The sequence below is a fragment of the Enhydra lutris genome, unplaced genomic scaffold (assembly GCF_002288905.1).
Source record: "Enhydra lutris kenyoni isolate GAN:26980312 unplaced genomic scaffold, ASM228890v2 scaffoldscaffold12, whole genome shotgun sequence".
In the NCBI taxonomy this organism is placed as follows: Eukaryota; Metazoa; Chordata; class Mammalia; order Carnivora; family Mustelidae; genus Enhydra; species Enhydra lutris.
The window spans coordinates 43,562,184-43,576,308 of NW_019154096.1; the positions used below are offsets into that span (position 1 = coordinate 43,562,184).

A 14,125-nucleotide genomic window follows, 5' to 3' on the forward strand; every position below is an offset into this window, starting at 1 on the left:
GTTTTCTTGGGTCCTAAAGAAGGTGCTGTGAGAAATACAATGCTGCTTTTCAACTGGGTTGTCCACCAGATCTGTGAGACCCTGAGTATTTTACTTGAGCCACCTGAGTTTCAGTTCTCTCGTCTGCCAAGACTGAAAACAGTTACACAAAAGCCGTTATTAGGATTAAACAAAATTTAGCCAACGAAAAGGAAAAATACCTTCCAAAAACCTTAACAGCTAATATTAACTAAGCTCTGCCCCGAACGTTAAAACTGTATACGTATCTTTAAAACGTGTGTAAAAAATGTTAAACCAGAGAACAACCCCATGTGGGACATAATATTCTTGCTTTACAGATGAAGAAACCTAGTCTTACGTACCGCCCTCATCTTGCCAGCAGTAATCAACTTACACTCGGCTCCACCAGGATCCAAAGCTCTGGTCCCCTTCCCGCAGCCACGGCGACACCGCGGCCCCACCTGGACGCCGGCCCCGACCGGACGGAGGGACCCAGCCCAGCCGCCCCTCCCGAGCCTCCCCCACCCGCCTTCAGCTGCCCCCTCCCCACCGCCGCCCCCGCAGGCCCTCGCCCACCCGGCCTGGGCTCACCCATCGCTCCCACTCGCACAGCTCATCCCGCCCCCCCTCCAGGATTTCCACCGCCGGGCGGGTAAACCCGCCGAAAACACCTGGCGACCGAGTCACACATGCGCACAACGAGCCTCGGAGACCATGGAAGACCCTTTTCCCGAACCTGCGCCGTTTGAGGCAAGGAAACGTAGGACTACGTTTCCCATAAGCCCTGGCACCACGCCCCGACTTAAGAGTTTCCCCTGGAGGGCCGAGGTCGCTCTCCCGGCCTCTCCCACGGGCCTGCTGGACCTCGTTCTTTCTGGCCAGCAGGGCATTGCAAAACGATGCAATCTGAAGAGAGGTTGTTGAAGGAATTAGTTTAAGAGAGTGAGCTGCAAAGGACATGTCAGGGACCGCTAGGAAGTCATGAACTATACGGTTACAATATAAAATGGTTCATTTTGGCCATTGTACTGAGAAGAATAGTATCTCTTTGCCTCCAAATTCCTGTCCATCAAGAGGCTCAGATTGTGATTTTATTTTTGAATAGGGTCTTCAAAGAGGTCATTAGTTAAGTTAAAATGAGGATTAGGGTGGGCCCTGATGACCTCTGTCCTTATGAGAAACAGGAGACAGAGGCATGGGAGAATGCCTTGTGAATATGGAGACAGATTGGAGCGATATGGCTACAAGCCAAGGGGTGTCAAAGTTTGCCAAAAACCATCAGGAGTTAGGAGAGAAGCATGGAACAGATTCCCTCTTAGAACCTCTAATAGGACACAACCCTGTTGGCATGCTCATTTTGAAGCTGGCATCCATCTTGTTAGTTCAGATGAAATAATGAACACTAGGAAACATATTGTTTCCAGGCACAGCTGCACCAGCCAGGGAACACATGGATCCAGGCCCAAGAGACAGGAATGCCTGTATCATTCAAAGGAACATGAAGGAAAGCAACCCACTAGCTTATGCACACACAAGCAGATACAAGCAGCTGATCAGCACTCTCCTAAACTCATAATCCCGATGTACCTAATGAAATCTCTAATCCATATAACAATGTTTTGCAGATTCCAAGTCTCTTGAGATAGAGCAGACTTCTGTGCAACCAGATGAAGTGGCACCAGAAGTAATTATTATCTGTTAACAGCACTTCCTAGGCCTCCCATCAATAGCATCCACCTTCTCAGGAAACCTCTGCCCCCAATTTTGCCCTTAGAAGAGACTCACCTGTAAGAGACTTTGAGCATTAGCTCCCCATTCTCTTGGGAGGCACCACACCATCTTTCTTCACTGCAGAAGCTCAGTGTCAATCTGTGTCAATCTTTACTGGCTTGCTATATATGGGGCAGATGAACACTGGTTCAGACCTCTAGCCTGCAGAACTGTGAGAGAACACATGCCTGTTATTTTAAGCCAAAAAGCTGTGGTGCTTTCTTAAGGAGCTCTAGGATACTAGTACACCATTCAACTGTGGAATTGGCACTTTAAGCAGATTTGTCAGGTTTTCCTGGCCTCAGAGGCTGAATCACTAAGCTTTGACTTCGGTCTCAGTGCTGGAATATTGATGCACATCCTGTGTCATGGTATATCCAGAGGTTTATGGTCTTATCTGGATGGCTCAGTTCTGATCAGCCTAAAATAACACCAGTTAGTTTCAGTGATGTCCATTGTCAAAGGGTCCTTTGCCTCTGGAGTCCACGGGAGTAAGGGATCCTACACATTCTGTTATCACAATGTGTGACCCCACAGGGGCTTAGGACTTGATCCTGCTACCGGGCACTAAAGTACCATCCTGCCATCCTGTTGGCTATTGCTTATGAGTCAGTGAAAATGTAGCAAGATGTATTTTGGGGCAGTGTTTTACTGGACAAGCGCCACAGCCTACAACTCAAACCACTGGTGGAGTTTTCTTTAGCATATAAGGTTTGTAACAGTTTTCTCTGTGGATACATAGCCATAGTGGCTCAGTGCACTACCAGCCTTCAACTTAGCTGATCTGTTCATCATCAAAGTCCAGGCCTCCTCAGAGACTTCAATATTCCAATACCCTCAAGAAGCATAAGGTACTGGCAGACTCCAAACTCTGGAAAGCACATATGCAGAGGTAAATGTCCACCTTCATGTGGGTGGAAAGTTTGACTGATGCCTGACTGATGCTCTAGTGTGCATAGTGGTTGGTCACTGACATTTGTAGCTCAAGAGGCTTATTAGGACTGATTGACCCAGTGGGAGAGCATACTGTACAGCCCGGCAAATAGCTCTTTATCAGGATGTTAATCCATCCCCCATCTTGTAAGGCTTTACTGATATTACATGGCTGGGCTGGAAGAGCCTGGCTGGACACTTGTCCCAGTACCTCTGTCTGAACATTACTTACAATTAAGAGAAGCATGACACATACTTAAAATAGCAATTTTTACAATACGTTTAGCAGTATCAGTTACAGCTACTTGGGTGTGTGGAATGTCCATTTCATAAAACATGAGATGGTTTAGTTTCAAAGTTTGGAACAGCCAAATATGAAAATGTCAACAGCAGTGAGAGATCGCAGGTAAACCATCAACCATCAAACGTTCAATGCAATCAATCTATGAGGATCTTGTGGGGCCCACCCTCCCTCACTCCCCACCAAATGTGGCCTTACCTCTAGCCATATGTCCCCTATCATTGTAATTTGTGAACACTTTGTTTTCAAGTTCTACAGATCTGTAGACAGAGAATAATTATGCCCCAGAACAGCCTATACCTGGAGTCTCACTGATTTCTGATTTAGATGATTCAGAAGTTGGGAGTGGGGTTTTTTTGAGTTATTATATTTAGATGAAATTTTGGACTTACAGTTAAAGCTGAAATAAATTAAGATCTGAGGGGTATGTTGGGACTTGGTGAATGTATTTTGCATAGGAAGGACATGAATTTTGGAGCGCTAGAGAGCAGACTTTTTTGGGTTGAACTGTGTTCCTTCAAAAAGATATGTTTAAGAGCTAACACATGGTACCTGTGAATGTGACCTGATTTGGAAATAGGGTCTTTGCAGATGTAATCAAGTTAAGAGAAGGTCATACTGGATTCAGTATTTCAATGACTGGTATCCTTATAAGAATAGTGATGCATCTACAAGCCTGGGAATGCTAATGACAGTCAACAACTACCAGAAGCTAGGAAGAAGCAAGGGAGTCTTCCCTAGATGCTTCAGAGTGCAAGGCTGTGCCAACCCCTTGACTTTGGGCTTCTAACCTCCACAAGAGAGAATAAATTTCTGTTGTGTAAGCCACATAGTTTGTGTACTTTGTTATGGAATCCCAAGGAATCTAATACAAATGGCAAAGGAACTCCAGGCACATAGCCTGGGGCACCAGATCTGCCAGGTCCTGGCAGATAGACTATCCAGACCCTCTACCTTTCTTTTGAGGATACCTCCAGGCATTGACTATTCAGGTATGGCCCAGCAATTCTCATTCACACAGCAGATGCAGGCCATACTATTCAAGAGCTCCTAAGTAGACTATCTTATACTCCTTAATTTCCAAACACATCCAGCCAAAGAGTAATGCCACCTCTGCTGCCAAGGATACTCAGCAGCAGGCAACTCTCCACAGCATTCACTGAACATACACTCTATATCACCCCCAGGAAGCAGTTACCATTAGAAGATAAAATGTTCTATTGAAGGAGAACCTAAAAAGCTAAGCAAACAGCTAATACTCCCAGTGAAGCATACACTTAAACAGAAAGTATGGGCTCTCACTGTGGCAATTTTCCAAATGGGTGCATCCCTACTGGATAAAATTATGAGGTTTCATTATGAGGTTGGGATATGGGGGAAGAAAAGGAACACTAGCGGTATGAGACTCAAACCACGTAAATAACCCTTCTTACTCTTAGTTTCCTCTTACCTACCTCTGAGAAACTGGACTGTAGGAACTTATGGGTGGTAAAGAGCTGATGGTGGGAGATTCCAACCTGGTACTTCTCTTACCACCTGGTTATACTTGCTACATCTGAGAAGCTCTGAATCTTGATGGTACATTCACAGACATGAGATAACAATACACAAGATGGGTCCTAGTGTAATGCACATAACAGGGAAAGGATATGTTCTGGGATGGTACAAAATGTACAAGGAAGAAACTACTCAATGGTTACATGGTATATCTGGTTGAACAGCAAGGGTTGAAAATTATTGAGGATGGGACAAAAAGGGAAAGTAGTTGCTTCAGGATTGGTTATACTGATCACATGGTCATACAGGTAAAACCCCAGCTGTTGGGGAAGAAACACCTTAGAACCTAGAAGACCAGGACTGGTGGGAGGACTATTAAATTTCCTTGGCTCTCATCTGCTGAACACCTGGGCTGGTACACATTAGAAAGTAGCATCCCTCCTACAAATCCTTCCTGGTACTTAAGATTCCTTGCATTATAATCCCAACCTTTAGACACATAGGATTTGGATCCTGACCTATGACCCCGAAGAGGTCACTACAACTAAGAATAAACTTTCTAGTGAGTAGTGATGAACAATCACATCATTGAGGATTTCCTGCTGGTCAGACAAGACAAAGTCTGTGTGACTGCTTCAGCTGGATTCCCAAACATGGAAAGTAAACAAATCAATCTCCCACCTAAGAAAGAACAGCTCTTCACAGTTAATCTCAATGGTATATACAACATATTTACCTGGCTTAGATGTAGATGGGGAACATGGCTACAATCTTCCCTTCAAATGGGACTGAGCATCCTGCTGATGCTAAGTGGTAATCATGTTCATCTAAGGTTGTCTAAGATAAATAGAAAGGATAGATACAATTAATTAAGGTATATGATGGGATATCCTATGCTTCAAAAAAATCTTAGCTGTTGACATGAAAGGTTGGGGTAGAGTTGTAAAGAAATGGCTCTGCCATGGTACACTAATGAGCTGGTGCATCTCCTGAGTATTGGTGGAACATTCTACAGTTCCCTTTAAAGCAAGGCGAGATAAGCCTGGCAAGGAGCTGCCATGAGACAGTTTTTCACGCCTGTGTTACAGGAGACTGCTGCCACAAGGCAATTTCTCATCCAACTGTCTAGTGTCTAGTGTGAGATGAGCGCAGGACTTCCACCTTTCCTTTTCCACTTTTCAGAGACAGCTATAGAGGGCTTATTGAAGGGAGGGGGGGACCTCGATCTTTTACTTCTGAGCCAGAGATCTGGGGAAACCATTTCTGCTTTGATCCTCTGAAGAGGTGTGGAAAGCCTCCAGGAAACAAAAGCCACACAGAGAACCTGCTTTCACTGAGCTAAGCCCCCTGTCAAGGGGTGGGGCAACACCACCAGGCAAAGATACCTGAGAAGCAACACAGCAGGTCCTTCTCCCAGAAGAGAGACTGGAAGAACAGGTGGACCACAGCTTCATGGATCCCACAAGACCAAAACTCCAGTGCCAGGGGAAAATAGTATACTGAGCTCCAGGTGTTTTCTCACATCTCGTTTACCTTTCAGTCTAAAATTTTCCATTTCATTTTTTTTAACGTTTTCCTGTTTCAACTAGATTCTTATTTTACTAACTTGTGTTTTTAAATTGTTTTTCAACTTTTATTTTTTACATCTACATTTTATAGATACATGCTTCATTTTAGTCCTTTTTTCACTCTATTCAATTTTACACACACACACACACACACACACACACACACACACACTCACACATGTAAGTTTTGCTTTCTTTGCAATTTTGTGATGTAGTATCTTCTAACACACACACCAAAATTCAATCAGGAACAAGTGGACCACCCTGCTTTGTCCACCCTACAAGATTATAGTCCCTCTTCCCCTACCCTTTTTTTATTGTTTTGTTTCATTTTGGTTTTGTTTGCTTTTCTGTGGTGGCTTCTGACCACTTCAGATTTTTCTAGGGTGTATTTTGCTTGGGTTGTGGTTGTGGTTGATATTTTGGACTCTGCTCTTTTGCTCACCCATCCTACTCTGGGAAAAATTACTAGAAGGAATTCACAACAAAGGCAAGAACCAGAGGTAATGTTCTCTGCCACAGAGCTAATCGATATGCATATAAGTAAGATGCCAGAGGCAGAACTGAAGATAGCAATTATCAAGTTAATAGTTAGGCTTGAAAAAAAAGCATAAATGACAATACAGAATCTCTAAGGGTGGAAATGAGATCTAATCAGGACAACTTAAAAACACTATGAATGAGACAGGGGAGGAGGCAAGATAGTGAAGGGGTAGGGAGGGGACCCTGGTTCAACAGGTCCTATGAATTTAGCTGCATATCTATCAAACCATTTTGAACACCCACGAAATCAGCCTGATATATAAGAATATATATCTGGATCTCTACAAGCAGAAAAGCAACTGCTTTTTGCAAGGTAGGACATGTACAGTCATGAATCTGGGGGGAGATATCAGAAGATAAACAGAAGGAGGAGGGAGCCTCCATAAGCTGTCTCCTGGCAAATGATATAACACTGGAACACAAAATTGGAACCCTTAGAAATCTGATCCAGTGAGAGACGTTCCTCCTGAAAGGGGCTCTGGAAATGAAATGGAAGAATTCTAGGTAGGGCACTGTGGTCTTGGGTTACAATGCGCTGCAGAGCAGAAGGGGGTGGGGGTGCTGAACCAGCACAGTGCCCAGGCAGTGGATCCAGCTAGCAGGTAATAGTCAGCAAGCCTAGGAAGGGACTCTCAGCTCAGACCACCATAAACAATGCACTGGGCTGGTCAATAACCACTCTTCTCTTGAATAGCCTGAAAAAATCTGGAACCTGGCCTGCAAAAGCAATAGTAGCCCAGACAGGCTGGGAGAACAGGTGAATGACAATCCTATGGATCTCTTAAGGCTGTAAAATCCCAATGCCAGGGGAAAACTGTATATTGAACTCCAGGTGTGGCATCACAACTTGTTTATTTCTCAGAAAAAATTCTTTTTTTTTCTTTTTCATAGGCTTTTTCTGTTTTTTTTTTCTTTTTCCTTTTTACCTTCTCATTTCAACTACATGTTTATTGTATCAACTTGTTTTTCATAGTCACTGTATAACTTGTATTTTTCACACCTATATTTTTTTATAGACATATACTTTATTTTAGGCCTTTTTTCACTCTATTCAAATATATATATATATATATATATATATAAGTTTTACTTTCCTTGTAATTTTGGGACATAGTACTCTATAACACAGAGACCAAAATACACCCAGGAACAAGTGAAACACCTTGTTTTGTCAACAGTGAGAGATTATAGCATCCCTTCCCCTCCCCCACCTTTAAAAAATTTTTAAATTTTCTTCTTGTGTTACATTTGGCTTTCTTTTTTCAGTGGTGGCTTTTGACCACTCTGAATTTTATAAACTAGGGTGCATCTTGCTTGGGTCCTGGTGGATATTTTGGATGCTGCTCATTCACTCAACCGTCCCCCAACAGAATGACTAAGAGGAGGAGCTCTCAATAAAGAAAAGCATCAGAGACAATGTCTTCTGCCACAGAACTAATGGATATGGATATAAGTAAGACGTCAGAGTTAGAATTCAGGATAGCGATCATAAAGTCAATAGCTAGGCTTGAAAAAAACATTAGTGACAATATACAATCTCTAAGAGCAGAAATGAGATCTAATCAGGCTGAACCAAAAAATGCTATGGATGAGATGTAGTCTAAACTGGATACTCTAGCAGCCAGAGTAAATGAGGCAGAAGAGCAAATTAGTGATCTAGAAGATAAGCTGATGGAAAGGAAGGAAGTTGAGGAAAACAGAGATAGGCTTCTAGTACCACATGAAAAAAGGATTGGAGAGATTAATGATGCCATGAAACATTCTAATGTTGTAAACATTCTTGGGATCCCCAAGGTGGTGGAGAGAGAGATAGAAAGTATATTTGAGCAAATCACAGCTGAGAATGTCCCTAATCTGGGAAGGGAAACAAACATTAGAGTCCAGGAGGCAGAAAGGACCTCTCCCAAAAATCAATAAAAATAGATCAACACCCCTACATATAATAGCGAAATTTTCAAATTTTACAGCTAAAGAAACTATCCTGAGAATAGCCAGGGAGAGGAAGTTCCTTACATATAGAGGGAGGAACATCAGAATAATATCAGACCTATCCATAGAAACCTGGCAGACCAGAAAGGGCTGGCAAGATATATTCAGGGTACTAAATGAGAAGAACATGCAGCCAAGAATACTTTATCCAGCAAGGGTGTCATTCAGAATGGATGGAGAGATAAAGAGCTTCCAGGACAGGCAGAAACTGAAAGAATATGTGACTGCCAAGCCAGCCCTGCAAGAAATATTAAGGTGGATTTTGTAAGTGAAGAAAGACCCTAAGAGTCACATAGATCAGAAAGAAACAAAGAAAATCTATAGAAACAGGGACTAGGCAATACAATGGCACTAAATTCATATCTTCCAATAGTTACTCTGAATGTAAATGGGCTGAATGCTCCCATGAAAAGACACGGGGTTTCGGGTTGGAGAAAAAAGCAGGACGCATCCATATGTTGTCTACAAGACTTGTTTTGAACCTAAAGATACCTCCAGATTGAAAGTGAGGGAATGGAGAAACATTTACCATGCTAATGGACCTCCAAAGAAAGCTGGGGTAGCAATCCGTATCAGACAAATTAGATTTTAAGCCAAAGACTGTAAGAGATGTAGAGAGACACTATATCATACTTCAAAGGGTCTATCCAATAAGAAGATTTAACAATTGTAAATATCTATGCCCCAACATGGGAGCAGCCAATTATATAAACCAATTAATAACCAAAATAAAGAAACATTGATAATAATAATACATTAATAGTAGGAGAGCACAGCACTCCACTCACAGCAATGGACAGATCATCTAAGCAGAAGATCAACAAAGAAACAAGAGCTCTGAATGACACATTAGACCAGATGGACTTTGTAGATATATAAAGAACATTCCATCCTAAAACAATAGAATACTCATTCTTCTGGAGTGTACATGGAACCTTCTCTAGAACAGACCACATACTGGGTCACAAATCAGGTCTCAATCAATACCAAAAGACTGAGATTATTCCCTGCATATTTTCAGACCACAGTGTTTTGAAATTATAACTCAACCACAAGAAGAAATTGGGAAGGAACTCAAACACTTGGAAGTTAAAGAGCATCCTGCTAAAGAATGATTGGGTCAATCAGGAAATTAAGGAACTTTAAAAATTCATGGAAACTAATGAGAAGAAAAATACATATGTTCAAAACCTGTGGGATATGGCAAAGGTGGTCCTAAGAAGGAAAGACACAGCCATCCAAGCTTCTCTTAAAAAATTAGAAAAAACCCAAATGCACAAGCTAATCTTATCCCTAAAGGACCTGGAGAAAGAACATCAAATAAAGCCTAAACCAAGTAGGAGAAGAAAAATAATAAAGATTAGAACAGAAATCAATGAACTAGAAACCAGAAGAATAGAGAACAGATTAATGCAACTAGAAGCTGGTTCTTTGAAAGATTTAATAAGATTGATAGACCTCTGGCTAGACTTATCCAAAAGAAAAGGGAAAGGACCCAAATTAATAAAATCATGAATGAAAGGAGAGAGATCATGACTAACACCAAGGAAATAGAAACAATTATTAGAAATTATCACCAGCAACTATATGCCAACAAATTAAGCAATCTGGAAGAAATCGATGCATTCCTGCAAACTCATAAACTACCAAGACTGAAACAGGAAGAAATAGTCAACGTGAACAGACTAATAACCAGTAAGGAAACTAAAGTGGGAATCAAAAACCTCCCAAAAAACGAGTCCAGGGCCAGGTGGCCACCCAGGGGAATTCTATCAAACATTTTAAAAAGAACATCAAAAATAATAATAAAATAAAATAAAATAAAACATTTAAAGTTCTAGAATTAAAAATTCTATTCAAAAAAAGAAATGGAAGGAAAACTTCCAAACTTGTTCTATGAGGCCAGCATTACCCTGATCCCAAAACCAGACAAAGACCCCACCAAAAATGGAGAATTATAGACCAATATTCCTGATGAACACAGATGCCAAAATACTCAACAAGATCTTAGCCAATAGGATCCAACAGTACATTAAAAGGATTATTCACCATGACCAGGTGGGATTTATTCCTGGGATGCAAGGGTGGGTCAACATTTGGAAATCAATCAATGTGATAGAACACATTAATAAAAGACAAGAACCATGTGATCCTCTGAATTGATGCAGAAAAAGCATTTAATAAAATACTTTCTTGATAAAAACTCTTCAAAGTATAGGGATAGAGGGAACATACCTCAATATCATAGAAGCCATCTATGAAAAGCCCACAGCAAATATCATTCTCAATGGGGAAAAACTGAGAGCCTTTCCCTTAAGGTCAAGAACATGACAGGGATGCCCACTCTCACCACTAGTGTTCAACAGAGTACGAGAAGTGCTAGCCTCAGCAATCAGATAATAAAAAGAAATAAGGGGCACCTGGGTGGCTCAGTGGGTTAAGCTGCTGCCTTCGGCTCAGGTCATGGTCTCAGGGTCCTGGGATCGAGCTCCGCATCGGGCTCTCTGCTCAGCGGGAAGCCTGCTTCCCTTCCTCTCTCTCTGCCTGCCTCTCTGCCTACTTGTGATCTCTCTCTGTCAAATAAATAAATAAAATCTTTAAAAAAATAAAAAAAATAAAAAGAAATAAAAGGCATTCAAACTGGCAAAGAAGTAGTCAAACTCTCTCTCTTCACAGATGACATACTTTATGTGGAAAACCCAAAAGACTCCACCCTCAAACAACTAAAACTCAAACAGCAACTCAGCAACGTGGCAGGATACAAAATCAATGCACAGAAATCAGCTGTATTTCTATACACTAACAATGTAACTGAAGAAAGAGAAATTAAAGAATCGCTCCCATTTATAATTACACCAAAAACCGTAAGATAACTAGGAATAAACCTAACCAAGAGATAAAAGATCTATACTCTAGAAACTACAGAACACTTATGAAAGAAATTGAGGAAGACACAAAGAAATGGAAAAACATTCCATTCTCATGGATTGCAAAAATAAACACTGTTAAAATAGCTGTGTTGCCCAGAACAATCTACACTTTCAATGCAATCCCTATCAAAATACCATCAACATTATTCACAGAGCTGGAACAAACAATCCTAAAATTTGTATGGACCCAGAAAAGACCCTGAATAGCCAGGGGAATGTTGAAAAAGAAAACCAAACCTGGGGGTATCACTGGGGACTTCAAGTTACATTACAAAGCTGTGATCATCAAGACAGTATAGTACTGGCACAAAAACAGACACATAGATCAATGGAACAGAATAGAGAGCTCAGATACGGACCCTCAACTCTATGGTTAACTTATCTTCAACAAAGCAGGAAAGAATATCCAATGGAAAAAAGAGTCTCTTCAATAAACGGTGCTGGGAAAATTGGACAGCCACATGCAGAAGAATAAAATTGGACCATTCTCTTACACCACACACAAAGATAAACTCAAAAGGGATGAAAGACCTTGATGTGAGACAGGAATCCATTAAAATCCTAGAGAAGAGCATAAGCAGTAACCTCTTCAACATGGTCACAACAATTTATTTCAAGACAAGTCTCTAAAAGCAAGAGAAACAAAAGCAAAAATGAACTTTTCTGACTTCATCAAGATAAAAACTTCTGCACAGCAAAGGAAAACAGTCAACAAAACTAAGAGGCAACCTATGGAATGGGAGAAGATATTTACAAATGACATTATAGATAAAGGGTTGGTATCCAAGATCCATAAAGAACTTCTCATACTCAACACCCCCCCCCAAATAATCCAGCCAAGAAATGGACAGAAGAAAGGAATAGTCACTTCTCCAAAGAAGCCATACAAATGTCCAACAGACACCTGAAAATATGCTCTACATCACTTTCCATCAGGCAAATACAAATCAAAACCATAATGAGATACCATCTTACACCAGTTAGAATGGCTAAAATTAACAAAACAGGGAACAACAAATATTGACAATGATGCAGAGAAAAGGGAACCATTCTACACCTTTGGTAGGAATGCAAACTGGTATAGCCACTCTGGAAAACAGTATGGAGGTTCCTCAAGAAGTTAAAAATACAGCTACCCTCTGACCCTATGACCCAGGAATTGCACTACTAGTATTTACCCCAAAGATACAGATGTAGTGAAAAGAAGGGGTACCTGCACCCCAATGTTCATAGCAGCAATATCCACAATAGCCAAACTCTGGAAGGAGCCAAGATATCCTTCAACAAATGAATGGAGAAAGATGTGGTTCATATATACAATGGAATATTACTCAGCCATTAGAAAGGATGACTACCTACCATTTACACTGACATGGATGGAACTGGAGAGTATTATGTTAAGTGAAGTAAGACAAGCAGAGAAAGACAATTACCATATGGTTTTCACTCATATGTGGAACATAAGGAATAGCACAGAAGAGCATAGCGGAAGGGAGGGAAAACCAAATGGGAAGAAATGAGAAGGAGACAAACTATGAGAGACCCTTGACTCCGGAAAACAAACTGAGGATAGTGGAAAGGGAGATGAGTGGGGAAATGGAGTAACTAGGTGGTGGGTATTAAGGAGGGCACGTGATGTGATGAGCCCTGGGTGTTATACGCAACTAATGAATCACTGAATACTATATATAAAAATTAATGATGTACTATATGTTGGCCAACTGAATTTAAACTAAAAAAAAAAGGAAATAATTGAATAATAAACATCTGTATGGACTTAAGGATATTTATTTTTTCTGTGGGCTATAATTAAATACAATTGTTATTTATCTTCTTGCTCAAATCATTCAAGCTTTGGCCATTTCTTTTTAGTTTTTTTCAGGTTGGCTCCTGTACCTTTTCAACATGCACTTACCCTTTTTTGGAGTACTTCCTTACCTTCTGATACCACAAGGTGGACTAGGATTATCTAGTACCTTTCTGTCTCAGTTCTGCAACGAATCATTTCTCCAAGATCCTCATTCTTTTTATCAGGGAATAGTATTTACAAACCAAGATATTAGTATGAAATGTGTTCACTGTTATAGGGATATTAGCACTTCTAGGTCCTCTCTAGTCAGAGCTTCAAAATACTGTATGAATACTAACCCATGCATGCACAGACATCTCTATTTATTTCTGTATCTCTCTATCCATATCCATATGCATATGCATATATGTGAGTATATGAATATACGTATGTATGTATATGCACATATATGTGCTACATTCAAAATACATGTGTAATTAACCACTTGTGCCAAAATTACTGTAAAATACTCCCACTTCCATGTGTTCCCTCTGAGTTGTATAAGTGCCTGACATGAAGCTTTTGATTGCTGAGGCACCCATTTCAAAATAATATCCATCTTGAATAAACCTATTGCTAGCTGTATGACACAGCTATTAACAAAACAATCAAATGAGGAATTAGGCTACCTCCACCTGTGAAGTACCCTCTTTCAGAAAGCCCTGGGTAACATATACAACTGGCGGTCTTAGGACTCAGCTTCTCCCTCCTGTGCCCTAGTTTCTGCTCTTATGATTTAAATTAG

General features: G+C 40.9%; 1 pseudogene; it reads right to left on the reverse strand.

Annotated features, from left to right (window-relative positions):
- Nucleotides 1-531: 531 nt before the first annotated feature.
- Nucleotides 532-14,125, reverse strand: part of LOC111145009 — a 37,861-nt pseudogene continuing 24,267 nt past the window's right edge.